The 10,426-nt window shown below is 27.6% G+C and overlaps 1 long non-coding RNA gene across 3 annotated transcripts in view; it reads right to left on the bottom strand.

Annotated features, from left to right (window-relative positions):
- LOC102595461 (uncharacterized) overlaps window positions 1–3,103 on the bottom strand; it is a 12,149-nt gene extending 9,046 nt beyond the window's left edge. Inside the window, exon 1 of one of the 3 annotated variants that reach the window (XR_367874.2) lies at window positions 2,560–3,103. This is a non-coding gene — a long non-coding RNA (uncharacterized lncRNA). The remainder of the gene's footprint in view (window positions 1–2,559) is intronic. The other 2 variants (XR_001474363.1, XR_001474362.1) reach the window with 2 other exon arrangements.
- Window positions 3,104–10,426: the final 7,323 nt, after the last annotated feature.

Consider the following 10,426-nt stretch of genomic DNA (forward strand, 5'->3'; position numbering starts at 1 on the left):
TTATTGTTATTATTGTTATTATTATTTTTATTATTATTATTATTATTTATTCTTATTATTATTATTATTATTATTATTATTATTATTATTATTATTATTATTATTATTATTATTATTATTATTATTATTATTATTATTATTATTATTATTATTATTATTATTATTATTATTATTATTATTATTATTATTATTATTATTATTATTATTATTATTATTATTATTATTATTATTATTATTATTATTATTATTATTATTATTATTATTATTATTATTATTATTATTATTATTATTATTATTATTATTATTATTATTATTATTATTATTATTATTATTATTATTATTATTATTATTATTATTATTATTATTATTATTATTATTATTATTATTATTATTATTATTATTATTATTATTATTATTATTATTATTATTATTATTATTATTATTATTATTATTATTATTATTATTATTATTATTATTATTATTATTATTATTATTATTATTATTATTATTATTATTATTATTATTATTATTATTATTATTATTATTATTCCTCTTATAAATAATTTGTGGTGGTAAAGAAATATGTGAATGATAGAAAAATATTATTACTTATGGATGTAAAACATAAATTAATTTTGTTTTAATTTTTTTTTAAGTATAAAAACCTTAAATTAATCAACTTTTTATCATGTTAACAGCTTAAAGGGTATTTCAGACATTTTGATAAAAAAAAGTGTATACCAGCACTTATTTGCCAAACACATCAACAACTTTTTTTTCAACTGCAGCACTTTTATCCAAACACATAACTACTTATTTTAAAAATAAGTTCCAGCACTTTAAAAGTTACTTTTTTTAAGTCAATCCAAACGGGCTCTTATTCCTATTTCTATTCTAAGTAGGAAATACTTATTTCTATTCTAACACTTTTCATGAAGGAGTCTGGATGGGACTATGATGAAATGAAGAGGCATTTGCCTGATCATATCGTAGAGCATATTAAAAGTTATATGGGACATGTAAAGACTTCTAATATGAGTGATAATCCATAGTGGATTAAAACAAGTTCTGGAAACTTTTCTGTAAAGAGTGCATGGGTGATCCTAAGGAGAAAAGATGAAGCTACTGAATTTTATAATAAGATTTGGGTACAAAATCTTCCATTTAAGATATCTTTCTTTGGTTGGAGAGTGTGGACTAATAGGGTTCCTATAGCAACAATTTTGGCTACTTGGAACCCAAATGTCTCATAATTTTGTTCTTGTTGTTCTGTGCCATCTAGAGAGACAATGGAACACCTTTTTCTTAAGGGTGAGATAGCTATCAGAGTGTGGAATTATTATTCAAAGGCTGATGGTATACTTGGTCCTTGGATTCAGGTGAAACAAACTATAAAGAAATGGTGGGATGCGCAAGGAAACTCAAGGTAGAAGATAATTTTTCAAGTTGTTCCTATTATCATTCTATGGTTTTTGTGGAAGAGAAGGAACTTAGTTATGCATAGGGTAGTATATTCAGTAGATAAGGTCATTTGGGATATTAACAATACTGTCCACAAATTAATTAAATTGAAGTTTAAGTATTCTGATGTTCCAATATCTTGGCCACATATGGTAGCTCTATTGGATGGATACAAACCAAGTTTGCAATACAAGATGGTGAAGTGGTTGCCACCCCCTACTGGTTGGTGGAAGTGTAACACTGATGGGGACTCAAGAGGTAATCCTGGGACTAGTTCAGCTGCATTTTGTGTAAGAAATTCTGATGGAGATCTAATGGTTGCTAAGGGCTTGCAAGTTGCTGATACTAATTTAATAGCAGAGGCTGTAGCTATTAGAGAAGGTCTATTCTATTGCTGGGAGAATAATTTCTCAAATGTCATTATTGAAACAGATTCTATGGCATTAGTACACATCATTAATGGTGTCTGGGAGGTCCCTTGGAGGGTGACAATGGTGATCAATTCCATTAATAGCCTTAAGGAAATGTTATCAGTAAGAGTACAACGCTCCTTAAGGGAGGGAAATACTCTTGCTGATTTTTTTGCTAACCTAGTTTTTGATCTTGCAGGTACATTTGAATTCAAAACATTTCAGGAGATTCCAAGTAAAGGAAAAACTATCATCAATATGGATAAGCACAGTGTTCCAAATTTTAGAGTCAGACATTCAGATCATACAAGAAGTACAGTGCAATAACTATAGGCATTGGTACTTTGTTTCATTATAAATAATAGAACCTTTGAAAGAGAGTCAAAATTACTACTTTCCATATGATGTCTGAAATAATTTCAGTTGGTTATAATACCATGCACCTGGTGAGAGCTCTGAGGTGTTACAAATAGTATAAAACCAGGACTCATGAGGTATTAGTACATTTCCTCTTTAACAAAGGTTCCAATTTTATATGCAGGGTTGGAATTGGCATCATATAAACATTTTAATTTCAATGCTCTTGACTTAAATGGTGGTATTAATCTAGTCGGATTCATTCCATTTAAGTAGAGGGCGTTGAAAATAAGGTGTGTATAATGAATTTCGATCAAGTTTTCAGTGGTACCTTAATCCTTGATGAGAATGAGTTGCGATAATCGAAGAATAGTCAACAAACCAGCTCGAGAAGCCTTTCCATGGTTTCCTGTGTGCCTCGGAGATCAGGAACAATACATATTAGCAATTTTTTGAGGATTTAAATGAAAATGGTGTATCAATCCCCTTTATGGGATTCAACCCATGGGAAATTAGATCTAAGAAAGCTAACTAAAATGTACTTGATCTTTAATGGGAGCTCGACCGTCAACTATAGATGCTCCATAGTTGAAGCTTTTAGTTTCTCCAAGAGACTACACCTTTCGCTGGGAATGGAAGGAGAGATTACACTTTTTTCGAGATGCGTAAGAGCTCTAGAGTTTGGATTTCAAAGGATTTGAGCACATAGAGGCAGAGGACAAGACATTCGCACTCTTAATAGTCGGAATCGGCAGTTTCACGGCGAAGGCAGCTAGATGAAGAAATGAGAAAGCTTCTAAGCTCCTGTCTGTAGCATCACCAATTGTATTTTTCTATTGGATCGGTCCTTTTTGTGCATTTCTATTGTGGTCTTGTTTGTGTTTTTATTTATTTTTTTAGTTTGCTGGTCAGACTGCATTTTTATTTAATGAAATGGCCTTACGGATTTTTCTGCATTTCTATTCTGTCTTTTTCTGGATTTTTATATTTTTCAGACGTTTACGAATTAAATTTTTTGATATATTTCGGGCAGTTACCAAAAAATGTGAAATTTTGATATTTTATTAATATCTATATTCTAAGGTAAGAGGTGCGATTCAGGAATTTTTTGAGAGGTTTTTATTTCTTTTTCTTGATTTTTATATTTTTCGGACGTTGATGAATTAAATATTTTGATATTTTTTTGGGGAGTCATGAAAAAATGTAAAATTTTGATAGTTTATTAGTATCGATATTCTGATGTGACTGGTGCGATTTGGAAATATTTTGAGGTGTTTTTATGTCGTTTTCTTGATTTTTATATTTTTCGCACGTTGACAATTAAATTTTTTGGTATTTTTAGGGAAGACACGAAAAAATGTAAAATTTATATATTTTATTCGTATTGATAATTTAAGGTGAATGGTGAGATTCGGGAATTTTTGGAGGTGTTTAGTCTTTTTCTTCATTTCTATATTTTTCAGACGTTTACGAATCAAAGTGTTTGATATTTTTTAGAAAGTCACAAAAAAATGTATTTTTTATATTTTATTCATATCGATATTCTAAGGTGACTTGTGCGATTTGGGAATTTTTGAGGTGTTTTTATGTCTTTTTCTTGATTTTTATATTTTTCGAATGTTTACAAACTAAATTTTTTGATATTTTTTGGCAGTCACAAAAAAATGTAAAATTTTGATATTTTATTCGTATCGATATTTTAAGGTGATTTGTGCGATTTGGGAATTTTTTGAGGTGATTTTATGTCTTTTTATTGATTTTTATATTTTTCGGACGTTTACGAATTAAAATTATTTATATTTTCAGGGCAATCACAAAAAAATTTAAATTTTTGATATTTTATACGTATCGATATTGTAAGGTGACTGGTGCAATTCAGAAAATTTTTGAGGTGTTCTGATGTCTTTTTCTAGATTAAAAATTTTGGTATCTTTTTGGGTAGTCACGAAAAAATGTAAAATTTTGATCTTCTATTCGTATTGCTATTCTAAGGTGACTAGTGCGATTCGGAAATTTTTTGAGGTGTTCTTATGTTTTGTTCTTGATTTTTATATTTTTCAGATGTTTACGAATTAAATTTTTTGATGTTTTTCGGGTAGTCACTAAAAATTTAAAATTTAGATATTTTATTCGTATCGACATTCTAAGATGGCTGGTGCGGTTCGAGAATATCTTAAGGTGTTTTTATGTCTTTTTCTTGATTTTTATTTTTTTCAGACATTTACGAATTACAATTTTTGATATTTTTCAGGCAGTCATGAAAAAATGTAAAATTTTGATATTTTATTCGTATCGATATTCTAAGGTGACTAGTGCGATCAGGAATTTTTAAGGTGTTTTTATGACTTTTGGTTGATTTATATATTTTTGGACGTTTACGAATTAAATTTTTTCATATTATTAGGCAGTCACGAAAAAAGTAAACTTTTGATGTTTTATTCGTATCAATATTATAAGTTGACCAGTGCAATTAGAATATTTTTTGAGGTGTTTTTATGTCTTTTTCTTGATTTTTATACCTTTGGGACGTTTACAAATTTAAAATTTTGATATTTTTTGAGCAATCACGAAAAAAATTAAATTTTTGATATTTTATTCGTATTGATATTCTAAGGTTACTAGTGCGATTCGTAAAGTTTTTGAGGTGTTTTTATGTCGTTTTCTTGATTCTTATAATTTTCGGATGTTTACGAATTAAATTTTTTGATTTTTTTAGGGCAATCACGATAAAATATAAATTTTGATATTTTAGTAATATCGATATTCAAAGGTTACTGGTGTGATTCGGGAAATTTTTGAGGTGTTTTTTTTCATCTTTTTCTAGATTTTTCCCTTTTTCGAAGTTTAAGAATTAAATATTTTGATATTTTTTGGGTAGTAATAAAAAAATGTAATTTTTTTTATAATTTATTCGTATCAAAATTCTGAGGTGACTGATACAATTCAGGAATTTTTTGAGATGCTTTTATGTCTTTATCTTGATTTTTATATTTTTCGGACTTTTGCGAATTAATATTTTTGATATTTTTCGGGCAGTCATGTAAAAATTTAAAATTTTGATATATTAGTCATATCGATATTCTAAGGTGACTGGTGTGATTCGAGAATTTTTTGAGGTAATTTCATGTCTTTTTCTTGATTTTTATATTTTTCGGACGTTTACGAACTAAAAATTTTAATATTATTCAAGCAGTGATGAAAAAATGTAAAATTTTGATATTCTATAGATATTGATATTCTAAGGTGACTGGTGCGAATCGGAAAAATTTTAAGGTGTTTTTATTTCTTGTTCTTGATATTTATATTTTTCGGATGTTTACGAATTAAATTTTTTGATATTTTACGGAAAAACACGAAAAAATGTAAAAAAATTAACATTTTAATTGTATCGATATTCTTAGGTGACTAATGCGATTTAGAAATTTTTTGAGGTATATTTATGCCTTTATCTTTATTTTTATTTTTATATTTTCGGACGTTTACGAATTAAAATTTTCAATATTTGTCAGGCAGTAACGAAATAATGTAAAAATTTTATATTTTATTCATATAGATAGTCTAAGGTGACTGGTGCGATCCGGGAATTGTTTGAGGTGTTTTTATTTCTAATTCTTGATTTTTTTATTATTCGGACGTTTACGAATTAAATTTTTTATGTTTTTCGGGTAGTGACGAAAAAAAGCTATAATTTGATATTTTATTTGTATCAATATTCCAAGGTGACTGGTACGATTCGGTAATGTTTTGAGGTGTTTCTCTATTTTTTCTAGATTTTTATATTTTTCGGACGTTTACGAATTAAATTTTTTGATAGTTTTAGGGCAATAACGAAAAATATAAAAAATTTGATATTTTATTCGTATCGATATTCTTAAGTGACTTGTGCGATTCGAGAATTTTTTGAGGTGTTTTCTATGTCCTTTTCTTGATTTTTATATTTTTCGGACGTTTACTAATTAAATTTTTTGATATTTTGTTTGTATCGATATTGTAAGGCGTCTGGTGCAATTCAAAAGAATTTTGAGGTATTTTTCTTGATTTTTATATTTTTTGGATGTTTACAAATTAAATTTTTTGATATTTTTCGGGCACTTACGAAAAAATATAAAATTTTGATATTTTATTCATATCAATATTCTTAGGTGACTGGTGCGATTCGCGAAAATTTTGTGGTGTTTTTATGTCTTTTTCTAGATTTTTCTATTTTTGGACGTTTACGAATTAATTTTTTTGATATTTTTTGGGCAGTCACAAAAAACCATAAAAACTTTGATATTTTATTCGAATCGATATTCTTAGGTGATTAGTGCGATTCGGAATTTTTTTGAGGTGTTTTTATTTCTTTGTCTTGATTTTTGTTTTTTTTGAACGTTCACGAATTAAAATTTTTGATATATTTTGGGCAGACACTAAAAAATGTAAATTTTTGATATTCTATTCATATCGATATTCTAAGGTGACTAGTGCGATTCGGGAATTTTTTGAATTCTTTTTATGACTTTTTCTTCATTTTTATATTTTTCGGACCTTTACTTACGTATTAAAATTTTTGATATTTTTCGGGTAGTCACGAAAAAATGAAAACTTGATATTTTATTCGTATCTATATTCTATGGTGACTGATGTGATTCAGGAAAATTTAAAGGTGTTTTAATGTCTTTTTCTTGATTTTTATATTTTTCAAACGTTTACGAATTAAAATTTTAGATTTTTTTTGGGCAGTAAGAAAATAATGTTAAATTTTGATAATTTATTCGTATCGATATTCCAAGGTGACTGGTGCTATTCGGGAATTTTTTGAGGTATTTTTATGTCTTTTTCTTATTTTTTATATTTTTCTGACGTTTACGAATTAAAAGTTTTGATATTTTTCAGGCAGTCAGAGAAAAATATAAAATGTTGATATTTTATTCGTATCGATATGCTAAGGTAACTTGTGCGATTCGGGAATTTATTGAGATGTTTTTATGGTTTTTTCTTGATATTTATATTTTTTGGATATTTACAAATTAAAAGTTTTGATATTTTTCGGGTAGTCACGAAAAAATGTAAAATTTTAATATTTTATTCATATCGATATTGTTAGGTTAATGGTGCGATTCACAAAATTTTTGAGGTGTTTTTATTTATTTTTCTAGATTTTTATATTATTGGACGTTTACGAATTAATTTTTTTGATATTTTTTTGGCAGTCATGAAAAATGTATAATTTTGTTATTTTATTCATATTGATAATCTAATGTGACTGGTGGTTTTATGTATTTTTATTAATTTTTATATTTTTCGGACGTTTACGAATTATAATATTTGATTTTTTTCGGACAATTACGAAAAAATGTAAAATTTTGATATTTTATTTGTATCAATATTTTAAGGTGACTGGTGTGATTTGAGAATTTTTTGAGGTGTTTTTATGATTTTTATATATTTTTTGGACATTTACTAAATGAAATTTTTAAAAAAATTTCAGGCAGTCACGAATAAATATAAAATTTTGATATACTATTCATATCGATATTCTAAGGTGACTGGTGCGATTTGGGAATTTTTCTGAGGTATTTTTATGTCTTTTCCTCGATTTTTATATTTTTCGGACGTTTACCAATTAAATTTTTTGATATTTTTATTCATTCATGAAAAAATATACAATGTTGACATTTTATTCGTATCGATATTTTAAGATGACTTGTGCGATTCGTGATTTTTTTGTGGTGTTTATATGTCTTTTTTTTTATTTTTATGTTTTTCGGACGTTTACAAATTAAATTTTTTATATTTTTTCGGGCAGTCAAGAAATAATGTAAAACTTTTATATTTTATTCGTATCGATATTCTAAGGTGACTGGTGCAATTCAAAAATATTTTGACATGTTTTTATGTCGTTTTCTTGATTTTTATAAATTTTGGACATTTACGAATTAAAATTCTTAATATTCTTTGGGTAGTCAAGAAAAAAAGTTAAAATTTAATATTTTATTTGTATCGATATTCTAAGGTGACTAGTGTGATTTGAGAATTTTTTGAGGTGTTTTTGTATATTTTTTATTTTTATATTTTTTGGAGGTTAAGAATTACGATTTTTTATATTTTTCGGGCAGTTACGAAAAAATGCAAAAATAAGAATATTTTATTCGTATCGATATTCTAAGGTGACTGGTTCGATTTGTGAATTTTTCGAGGCGTTTTTATGTTTTTTTCTTGATTTCTATATTTTTCGGACGTTTACAAATTAAAATTTTTTGATATTTTTTGGGATGTTACGAAAAAATGTAAAATTTTGATATTTTATTCGTAGCGATATTCTAAGGTGACGAGTGCAATACGGGAATTTTTTGAGGAGTTTTTATGTCCTTTTCTTGATTTTTAAATTTTTTCGGACATCTACGAATTAAATTTTTTGATATTTAAGGGTAGTCACGAAAAAATGTAAAATTTTGATATCTAATTCATATCGATATTCTAAGGTGATTGGTGCAATTTGGGAATTTTTTGAGGTGTTTTTATGTATTTTTCTGGATTTTTATATTTTTTGGATTCATACGAATTAAAATTTTTCATATTTTTCGTACAGTTACGAAAATATGTAAAATTTTTAAATGTTATTCGTATCGATATTCTAAGGTGACTGGTGCGATTCGGGATTTCTGTGAGGTGCTTTTATGTATTTTTCTTTATTCTTATATTTTTTTGACATTTACGAATTAAAATTTTTGATATTTTTGTGGCTTTCACGAAAAAATGTAAATTTTGTATTCGTATCGATATTTTAAGAAGATTGGTGCGATTCGGGAATTTTTTGTGGTGTGTTTATGTCCTTTTTTATTTTTCTATTTTTCTGACGTTTACAAATTAATTTTTTGATATTTTTTTGGGTAGTCACGAAAATATGTTTTGGTTTTGATATTCTATTCGTATCGATATTCTAAGGTGACTGGTGCGATTTTGGAATTTTTTGAGGTGTTTTCATGTCTTTTTCTGGATTCTAATATTTTTCGAAGCTTTACGAATTAAGATTTTTGATATTTTTCTCACTGTCACGAAAAAAGGATTTTTTTTAAAATTTTATTCGTATCGATATTCAAAGGTGACTTGTGTGATTCGGGAATTTTTTGAGGTGTTGTTATGTCTTTCGCTTGATTTTTATATTTTTTGGACGTTTACGAATTAAAATTTTTTGATATTTTTTGGGCAGTCACGAAAAAATGTAAAATTTTGCTATTCTATTCGTATCGATATTCTAAAGTGAGTGGTGCGATTTGGGAATTTATTAATGTGTTTTTATGTCTTTTTCTTGATTTTTATGTTTTCCGGACGTTTAAGAATTAAAAGTTTTGAAATTTTTCGGGCAGTCACTAAAAAATGTAAAATTTTGATATATCATTCGTATCGCTATTCTAAGGTGACTGGTGCGATTTGAGAATTTTTGAGGTGTTTTCTTGTCTTTTTTAGATTTTTATATTTTTCGGACGTTTATGAACTAAGATTTTTGATATTTTTCGGGCAGTCGAAAAGAAATGTTAAATTTTGATATTCTAAGGTGACTGGTGCGAACTAAAAGCAGGTATATATCAATACAATACATCAAACAGCTCACAAGCTTCCGCAAACCAATAACATAGGCCAGCATGGCCATAACGTAGCTATAAACCCACACACTAGTCTGCAAGCCTCTAAGAGTAGTAAAGATTGGTGGGACAGGGCCCCAGCCTACCCATGAGAATTTATACAACAAAAGGTAACAAACCTCCCAACTCTGGCAGCTCCGGAGGAAAGGGGCTGACCAACTGGATAAAAGTCAATCCTGCTGCTGAGGAGGTCTACTCGATCGTCTGTCAGGACCTGCATGCATGAATGCAGCTCCCCCAAGGCAATGGGGCGTCAGTATAATGTACAGAGTATGAAAGGCAATAGACTATGATGAGGTATCCTGATATACTGGAATAATCTGATAAATAAATTAAGGATAAGATAATTGTACTGACCTGCTTCTAAATCTAAATTTATCAAAAATAATAAAAACAACAACCTAACCAAGCCCTCATAAGCTCGGCAGGTACAAACAACACACAAGACCACCTACTCAGGCCCCCATAAGCCCGGAAGGTGCCAATCAGTCTATATACCCCTATCGATAGTCCCTTAGCCCTGTAGGCAATCACATAGCCCTCTTAGGCATTAATATAGCCCCGTAGGTAGCA

The sequence above is a fragment of the Solanum tuberosum genome, unplaced genomic scaffold, assembly GCF_000226075.1.
Source record: "Solanum tuberosum cultivar DM 1-3 516 R44 unplaced genomic scaffold, SolTub_3.0 scf00190, whole genome shotgun sequence".
Classification (NCBI taxonomy): domain Eukaryota; kingdom Viridiplantae; phylum Streptophyta; class Magnoliopsida; order Solanales; family Solanaceae; genus Solanum; species Solanum tuberosum.